Source organism: Lontra canadensis, unplaced genomic scaffold (assembly GCF_010015895.1).
Source record: "Lontra canadensis isolate GAN:19392208 unplaced genomic scaffold, GSC_riverotter_1.0 scaffold3, whole genome shotgun sequence".
NCBI lineage: Eukaryota > Metazoa > Chordata > Mammalia > Carnivora > Mustelidae > Lontra > Lontra canadensis.
Genome location: NW_022630997.1, coordinates 9471386 through 9479965, shown reverse-complemented (window position 1 = coordinate 9479965; position 8580 = coordinate 9471386). Strand labels below are relative to the sequence as shown.

General features: G+C 50.9%; 1 pseudogene; it reads right to left on the bottom strand.

Moving 5' to 3' along the window:
- Positions 1-5384, bottom strand: LOC116879269 (annotated as a pseudogene).
- Positions 5385-8580: the final 3196 nt, after the last annotated feature.

The following is an 8580-nucleotide window of genomic DNA, read 5'->3' as shown; positions in this document are numbered from 1 at the left end:
GGGTGGTTGGGCTGAGGCAGGCTGGGCCCTGGGGGCGACGAAGGGGTGGTGGGGGAGGTTTGAGGGTCTTGGGAGAAAACCAGATGGCTCCCTGCCATGTCCCCATCTGAGCTCAGCTAACTCTAAGCTGAGTGAGCATGACCTCGTGGACAAAAGCTAATGGGCACAGGAAGGGAGCCATGGGGAATACGGCCTGGGAGAAAGTGGAAGCAAGGGGATCCCCCTCTTTGTGAGGCAGGCAGCTCAGGACTCCCCTCCTAGGCACCCCTTCCCCCTTCTCGGTGTGGGGATCTTGTGCCATCTCCACAGGGCCCTTAGCTCACCTGCTCCCATGAGACCGGCCAGGCCAGCGTGTGGGTCTCCCAGGCAGGCCTGGTGTGGGACACCCATGCTGTGAGTGTGGATGTTTCCAGGAAGGGGTAGAGTCTCTTAGCCCTGCTGAGGGGAGTGCACAGGGAAAGGCCCGAGGCTGCTTGGGAGATCCAGGCTCAGCCACCAGCCCAGTGACAACCCCTTTCCCCAACATGGCCCCAAGTCCAGAGGATCTAGGCTTCTGGCCACGGATGGGGTTCTGAATGAGGGAAGAGTTGGGGAGCTGCCTGTTTTCCACCTGGGCCTATGTGCCAGCCTCACTCCAAACAGGGCTGGCTGGGTCATGGTCTCCATTTAACACACTTCTATTTCCAAGGCTTCCTATGCTTCCCCACCCACCCCCACCCCTACCCCAGGAAGAAAGGGGATCAGAGACATCCCAGCTCCTGTCACCGAGGGCCTTGCTCCTCAGAGAGGCCTTGCAGCCCTCAGCCTGACTGACCCACCTGAGCTCCAGGCTGCCCGCCAAGCCAAGCCTCCCCTCCCGCTCACTTTCCCGCTCTCCTCCCTCCCTCCCAGGCTTCACTGCGGAGCTAAGTCCTTCCCAGGAGAGCAGGCAGACCTGGGGGCAAATGTTATCCCTCTGGTAAGACTTTGGGCAAATCTCCTAACTCCCTCTGAGCCTCAGTTGGCAACCCTGGAACTGGAAAAGCAGGCAGAGTTGTGAGAATTTAAAAAGATGAGATCTCTAGGGCAGCCTGCCATCACAGAGGCCACACGGCTGTCACATCCCACTGCTGTCCCCTCCTAAGTCTCTCCCCCCTGTGGGCCCCCGTGTGCCGCCCACCCTCACGGCTCTAGTCTCAGCTCCTCAATTTTCACCCAGTTTCATTCAAACAGCCCCCTTGCTGGGCTGGCTGCTCCTGGCCCAGCCTCTCAGTCCCGCCTCATCCTGAGGGAAAGGGTGCCCTTCAACATACACACCGTGGTCCCCTCCTGCCCAGCCTAGAGTCTGTGACTTCAAGGAAGGATGGAACTTCCTTCCCGCACAAGGAGCCCCTTGGTGGTGGTGGTGGGGGGGGGGTTGTCTGGCCCCGTGGGATCCCGGCTTTATTTCCATGCTCCACCTTCTCCCCTCACTCTGGCCACGTGCTTTCACTCCCCTGTTCCAGCACACGCTCTTCCTCCAAGGGCATGTCGTTCCCTGGCTCATCTAAGCACCAAGCCTTCACCCTTCTCATGGGGAAGGACAAGAGGCCCGTCTGCGTGCCTGACACCGTGCTGTGTGGTGTCCTTGCCTTATGTCATGAGGCAGCTCCTGTTCTCAGCTCCTGCCTCGTGGGTAATAGAACCAAAGTTTCAGGGGGGTCAGTGGTGTCCCCAAAGTCACACTCTGCTCTTACAACTGTCTCCTAGCCCAAACCCTTCCTCCTCCATGAAGCCTTCCCTCGCTCCAAGGACAAAGGCTGGATCTGGCCTGGTGTTTGGGGGCATGGATCGTAGAGACCAGTCTCAGAAAAGCAAAAACTTCCTGTTTGGGGGAAAGCACATGATCAATCCAGCAAACATGGATTCAGTGTTTCTATATTCGAGGGACAGCTCTGGGGTTAAAAACCCAATTGAGGGGCGCCTGGGTGGCTCAGTGGTTAAATCCTCTGCCTTCGGCTCAGGTCATGATCTCAGGTTCCTGGGATGGAGTCCCGCATCGGGCTCTCTGCTCAGCAGGGAGCCTGCCTCCTCCTCCTCTCTCTCTGCCTGCCTCTCTGCCTACTTATGATCTGTCAAATAAATTAAAAAAAAAATCTTAAAAAAAAAAAACAAAAACAACCAATTGATGAACAAAAAAGTAAAGGATGGCCAGGATGTGGAGAAACCGGAAGATCCTTACTCGGCTAATGGGAACATAAAATGGCACAACCACTTTGGAGCAGTTCCGCAGTTCTTGAAAGAAGTTAAGCGTAAAGTTACCCCCTGATCTGGCAGCTTCACTCGGAGGCATAGACCCCAAAGAACTGAGAAGATACGTTCACATATAAATGTACACAGAAACGTTCACGCCAGCATTATTCATAACAGGCAGAGAGTGGAAACCGTACAAGTGTGCACCAACTGATGGATGTAGAAACAAAATGTGGCATCATCCGCACCATGGAATGTCATTCAGCAGCAGCAAAGAAGCCCTGATACATAACATTATAAGTGAAAGAAGCCACACATCGTACAACGCCACTTACATGAAATGTCCAGAGTTAAAAAAAAAAAAAAAAAAGTAAAATCCATTCAGAATGGAGATTAGGTTTCTAGGAGCGAGGGACTATGATGACTGCTCAGGGCCATGGGCTTTCTTTTTGGGGTGATGAGAATTTTCTAAAGTTGGGCGGTGATGATGATTGCAGGACTCTGTAAATACACTAAAAACCTGAATAGTCACCTTAAAAGAATGAATTTTATGGTATCTGAATTATATCTTAACAAAGCTGTCTTTTAAAAAAAAAACGAGACACAACCTCATGGCCCAGCAGTAGAGGACTGGCAGAGGACACGGTGATGCGGCTGTCGTGGGGCTCTGCAGCGATCTCCAATGACACACAATGTTGAGATGAAAATATCTTAAGGCATATTGAGCGGACATATAGGGAGTTATGGAACTTTAAGTCGAATAGCTTCCACTCTAAATGTGTTGTGTGGGGGTGCGTTTGTGTCTGCACAGGAAAACCGAAAGATCACCAAAATGTTTCATCGTGGATACATTTTATCTTTGGGGGGTATGGGGAAGGGGCACTCTCTAAATTTTCTATTTCCAAATGGTAAACATATATTAGTTGTGTAATTCCTAAAATGAGTGATTCCGTGGTTCACCCATACCCCTCCAAGGGCTCACAATCTAGCAAGGGAAGACGTATAATTATAGCAGCAAACGGAGGCTGAGATTGGGTGACGGTAAAGTCTCGCTGGGGCCCTCCAGGGAGGTCTCCTGGAGGGGCCGGAGTTTGAAATGATGGCCGGAAGAGCATTTGGGGGGTAAACCAGAAAAATGGGCCAATGACCCTTGGTTTTCCAGGGCACAGATAAAGAGAGGCAAAAGGCATTTCTCATTAAAGTATCCCCAAAGATCCTGTGTCCTGTGACTCCATCCTCCACCCATACTTGCTAAGTCCGGAGAGCAATTATGCCTTCCAGAGCCCCACAGCCATTTGTCAAAAGCCATAACCAAGATTCGTACAGGTTGCCCCTGGCAGTGTTTGTCAGGGTTTGGACCAGAGTTCCCTGGGGCTGCCACCCTGAGGGGTGGGAGGGGAGTCCCCACCTCCCTAGCAAGATGGATGAAGAGAGGCAGGACATAGACCCTCAGTACCTGCTGTTTCACACCTGCCATCTTCTCTTGGGCTTTTTAAAATGCTATTTCCGGGGCGCCTGGGTGGCTCAGTGGGTTAAAGCCTCTGCCTTCGGCTCAGATCATGATCCCAGGGTACTGGGATCGAGCCCCGCATCAGGCTCTCTGCTCAGTGGGGAGCCTGCTTCCTCCTCTCTCTCTGCCTGCCTCTCTGCCTACTTGTGATCTCTGCCTGCCAAATGAATAAATAAAGTCTTTAAAAAAATAAAATAAAATAAAATGCTATTTCCTCTCCAGCCGGGGGAGGGCCCCTGGGCTGTGCACAGAAGTCAGAGCTGTGAAGTAAAGCAAACTTCAAGATCAATAGGAAGCAGAGAGAGAAAGCACGAGGAGAACGGCATGGGGAGGGCATGTGTTGGGTTTGGTCTTATTTTTAGTGGTCTTGGTGGTGATGGTGGTGGGGAATTGAGGCCAGAAGCAGGAAGCTGGGTTTCCCAGCCTCAGCTTTTGATGGCTTCCGGGTCCGCTTGGGCCTGCAAAGAAGGGACCCCGCTCTGCGATGAACCAGCTCTTTTAAGTTGCCTTTGTCTTTGAGGGGCTGTTAATATGTTCTTGTGAAACTGCTGTTCCTGAGAGGGGTCCCTCAAAGCACGAGGAGAGCCGAGCAGGTTCATCAGAGTCTGGGCATCGCCCTAAAACCATAGCATTGGGAATGAGCCCCAACACACACACACAAGGGGTGCTCCCGCGCAGCGAGGGTAAGATCGCTGTCATTGGAGTCTCCGGGGGACCCATGATCTGCCTCAAGAATCACTAGTAGGAGGAAAAGAGCACTGGACTGGAGTCAAAAACGAAGTTGGAGTTGCCTTGCAACACATACTGTATGATTTGGGGCACGTTATTTAATGTCCCTGGGCCTGGTTTTCTCATCTGGAAATAATATCTAAATGAGCTATAGCAGCAGAAAGTACCTACTCCTGATTCTTAGGTGCCAAGCAGTATTTGCTATATGTGAGTCTGGGGGGGGGGGACACTCGGGGGCAAACGAGGCAAACATGAGTGTGGCAGGAAGTCATCAGGGCAGCTACAGGGCTTAGAAAGTGTGCTACTGCCACAAAGAACCGCTTCTGTTTCCTCTATTTGTCCCCCTCCTGCCTCCCCCACCGACATTTTACCCAGAACCTCTCTATACCCTCCCGCCCACCAAGGATCTTGCCCCCTCCTTGCAGGCCTGGCTAGCTCCTGTCTATATTGATGTGTGCTGACTCCTCCCGAGGGCAGTGAGTACGTCCAGGCTAGAGAAATAAATAGCGCAGGAGGAGAACAGGCAGAGGGGAGCCCACAGACCTTGCTTGAAGCCTGGCTCTCCCCGCTGTGAGAGCTTGCGTGGCTGCATCCCTCAGGGCTTCGCTGTCATCTGCGAAGGCGGAATCTCTGAGGGTCTTCCGCACTGGATCTTATTTTGAAGCTGAAAGGAGGAGTTGCATGTAAAGAATCGGAGCGAGGTGAGTTCTCCATGAGTCTCGGCTGTGTCCGCTTTGCCCAGGCCCGGGGATGCCGCGCTGTGTAGGGCCCCGGGGTCCAAAATTCAGCCGGGTCTGAGTCCTGCGCTGCATTTCCACAGGGCACCCCAACAGCTGGCTTCTCGCAAAGGGGAGCTCTGTACTCGAAATGCCCTTCCTAGATTACTGGGTCCCAAACGGCAGGGTCACCTGGGGATGGGATGCTGGGCCCACATCTTGCCACACCGAACTCTGCGCGTGGAGCCTGGGAATCTGCAATCTTAAAACCCTCTGCAGGTGCGGCACCTGGGTGGCTCAGTCAAGCGTCAGAACTCTTGATTTTGGTTCAGGTCACGATCTCAGGGGCTTGAGATTGAGCCTCACGTTGGACTCCTCGCTCAGCGGGGAGCCTGCGGGAGCTTCTCTCTCTGTCCCCCTCCCTCTGCCCGGCCCCTCGCTGGCGCATGCGCACTCTCTTCCTCTCGCTCTAAAATAGATATACATACATACATAACATACATACATAATAAAACACTGCAAGTGACTCAGATACCACCGGGAAATCACTATTTAGAGGAAAACAGCCTCTTTCTTTTTTTAAGACTTCATTTATTTCAGGATGCCTGGGTGGCTCAGTGGATTAAGCCTCTGCCTTTGGCCCAGGTCATGATCTCAGGGTCCTGGGATCAAGCCCCAGAGCTGGGCTCTCTGCTTGGCAGGGGGCCTGCTGCCCCTCCCCCCACCCCTCACCTGCCTCTCTGCCTACTTGTGATCTGTCAAATAAATAAGTAAAATTTTTTTTAAAAAAAGATTTTATTTGAGTGAGAGAGAGCACAAGCAGGGGGACGGGCAGAGAGAGAAGTGTGGCTCCCCTCTGAGCAGGGAGCCCGATGTGATGCGGGGCTCGATCCCCCAGAACTCTGAACTCCAGGATCATGACCTGAACCAAAGGCAGCCGCTTAACAGACTGAACCCCACAGCCTTCTCTTCTGTTGAAGCTCCTGGTTAGTAAACTTTGTGTGATTTGTCAGGTGATGTGTGTGATGCGATGTCAGATCACATCATTGACAATGACAACATGTGTTTATTTTTTCATTCATTCAAAAAGTGTTCATTGAGTGCCTCCTGTGTAGAATAGTAGTTAAAAGTTCAGGCTCCAGAACACTTCACACACCTTGAGATGATTACAGAGAGAAAGACAATAACAGGTGTTGGGGAGGGTGTGGAGAAACTGGACCCCTCGTGCCGTGCCGGCTGGAGCGGAACAGGGTGCAGCCACTGTGGAAAATAACCTGCCAGGTCCTCCAGAAGTTCAACGTAGAGCTACCCTATGATCCAGCAATACCACTCCTAACCGTAGACCCACGGCAAAGGAAAGCCTAAGCCTAAGAAATCCACGGAAAGTAGCCTATTGGTTGCCAGACCACTGGGGGAAGGGAGGAACAGAGAGCCCCTGTTCCCAGATAAGAAGCTTCTTTTCAGGGTGATAAAAACGTTGTAGAATTCAATAATAGTGAGCGATGCACAACCTTTTCAATATACTATAAACCACTGAGTTGTACCTTTTCAATGGGTGAATTTTATCTCAAGTTTAATGGAAAAATATGTATGTGGCTCAAAGTTTTAAGGTCTTTTTTTTTTTAAGATTTTATTTATTTATTTGACAGACAGAGATCACAAGTAGGCAGAGAGGCAGGCAGAGAGAGAGAGGGAAGCAGGCTCCCCGCTGAGCAGAGAGCCCGATGTGGGGCTCGATCCCAGGACCCTGAGACCATGACCTGAGCCGAAGGCAGAGGCTTAACCCACTGAGCCACCCAGGCGCCCCTAAGGTCTATTTTTTAATAGACTTTATTTTTTTAGAGCAGTTTTAGGTTCACAGCAGAACTGAATGGACGGGACAGGCTTCCCATAGAGCCGCTGTCACCACCCACACACAGCCTCAGCCACTACCGACAGCACATACCAGAGAGGAGTGCTCATTACGATTGATGAACCCACACTGACAAATCATTATGATGACTGGGAGTCCTTAGTCTATATCAGACTTTGTTCACGCTTGGTGTTGCACATTCTACTGGCTGGGACAAATGGAGAATGACGTCTAGCCACCATTGCAGTGTCACACAGAATAATTTCACTGCTTTAAAAATCTTCCGTGCTCTCCCCATTCATCCCTTCCTTTTCCCCAACCCCCTGAGTGACTCTTTTTACTGTCCCCACAGTTTTTCTTTTCCAGAATGTCGATAGCTGAAATCCTACAAATCAGCTTCTTTCACTGTGTAATATGCATTTCAGTTTCTTTCATGCCTTTTCATGGCCTGATAGTTCATTTCTTTTTAGCATCACATTTTATTCCAGTACCTGGATTACCACAGCTCATGAATCCATTCACTGACTAAAGAACATCTTGGTTGCTGTCAAGCTTTGGCAATTATGAATAAAGCTCCTATGAACATCCATGTGAGGGTTTTGTTTTTTTTTTTATGAACATATTTTTTTTCAGTTCATTTAGGTAAATAACGAGGAGCCTGGTTAGATTATGTTTAGTCTTGCGAGAAACCGCAAACTGCCTTCCAAAATGGCGGTAGCATTTCTCATTCCCACCAACAGTGAATGAGAGTTCCTGTGGCTCCACGTCCTCGCCAGCATTTGGCACCATCGGTGTTCTGGATTTTCACGATGTGAGTACGTGTGTCATGGTGCGCTGTTGTTGTCTTGTGGCATTCTATTTCCATCGAACGTTCTAGAAGCTGGCTTACGGCATTGGGTGAGACCTGCTGACTCCCAGCCCATGTGGAGATCCTATTTTTGCGGAAGGAGATAACAGAAGCAAGCCACACTGCCCAGTTGGCTTCTCCAAGATGGAAGACCCAGTCCTAAATGAGAAGTGTATCCAGAATGGAGACGAGACAAGGGAGCCAGAACGGTTTAGTGCTGTCCTTACCTGCCAAGGGAGGACTGGCCAAGAGCACAGACCAGAATCATAGAAAGTAAGAAGCTAGAGTGTCCCCATGCCTCGTGCTCCCACTCCTGATCTTAAGGTACAAAAACATCTGGAGTGGGTATGGATCTTCCCTAAGGTCACAGAGCTGGTGGAAGACAGGACAGAACCACACCTCATGTTTCCCGAGGCTGGGGCCAATGCATGAAGCTGGCTGGATCAAGCTTCCAATGAGAAAGGGAAGCCCCACATCTCTTCCTGGGATCTCTGCCCCAGAGCAGAGCCACCAGGCAGCCCCTAATACCACTGAAAGCAGTGTCATGCCTTCACCCAAAGGTTCCACATCTGGGACTTTATCCCCCCTCACCCACACTCACGTGCGCACGATTATCCACTGCAACATCATGTTAATAGAAAGCACTGAAAGTAATTCATGCCATCAGTGGGAGGCTAGTTAAATACATTACGATGCAGCCATAAAGGGCCATAAT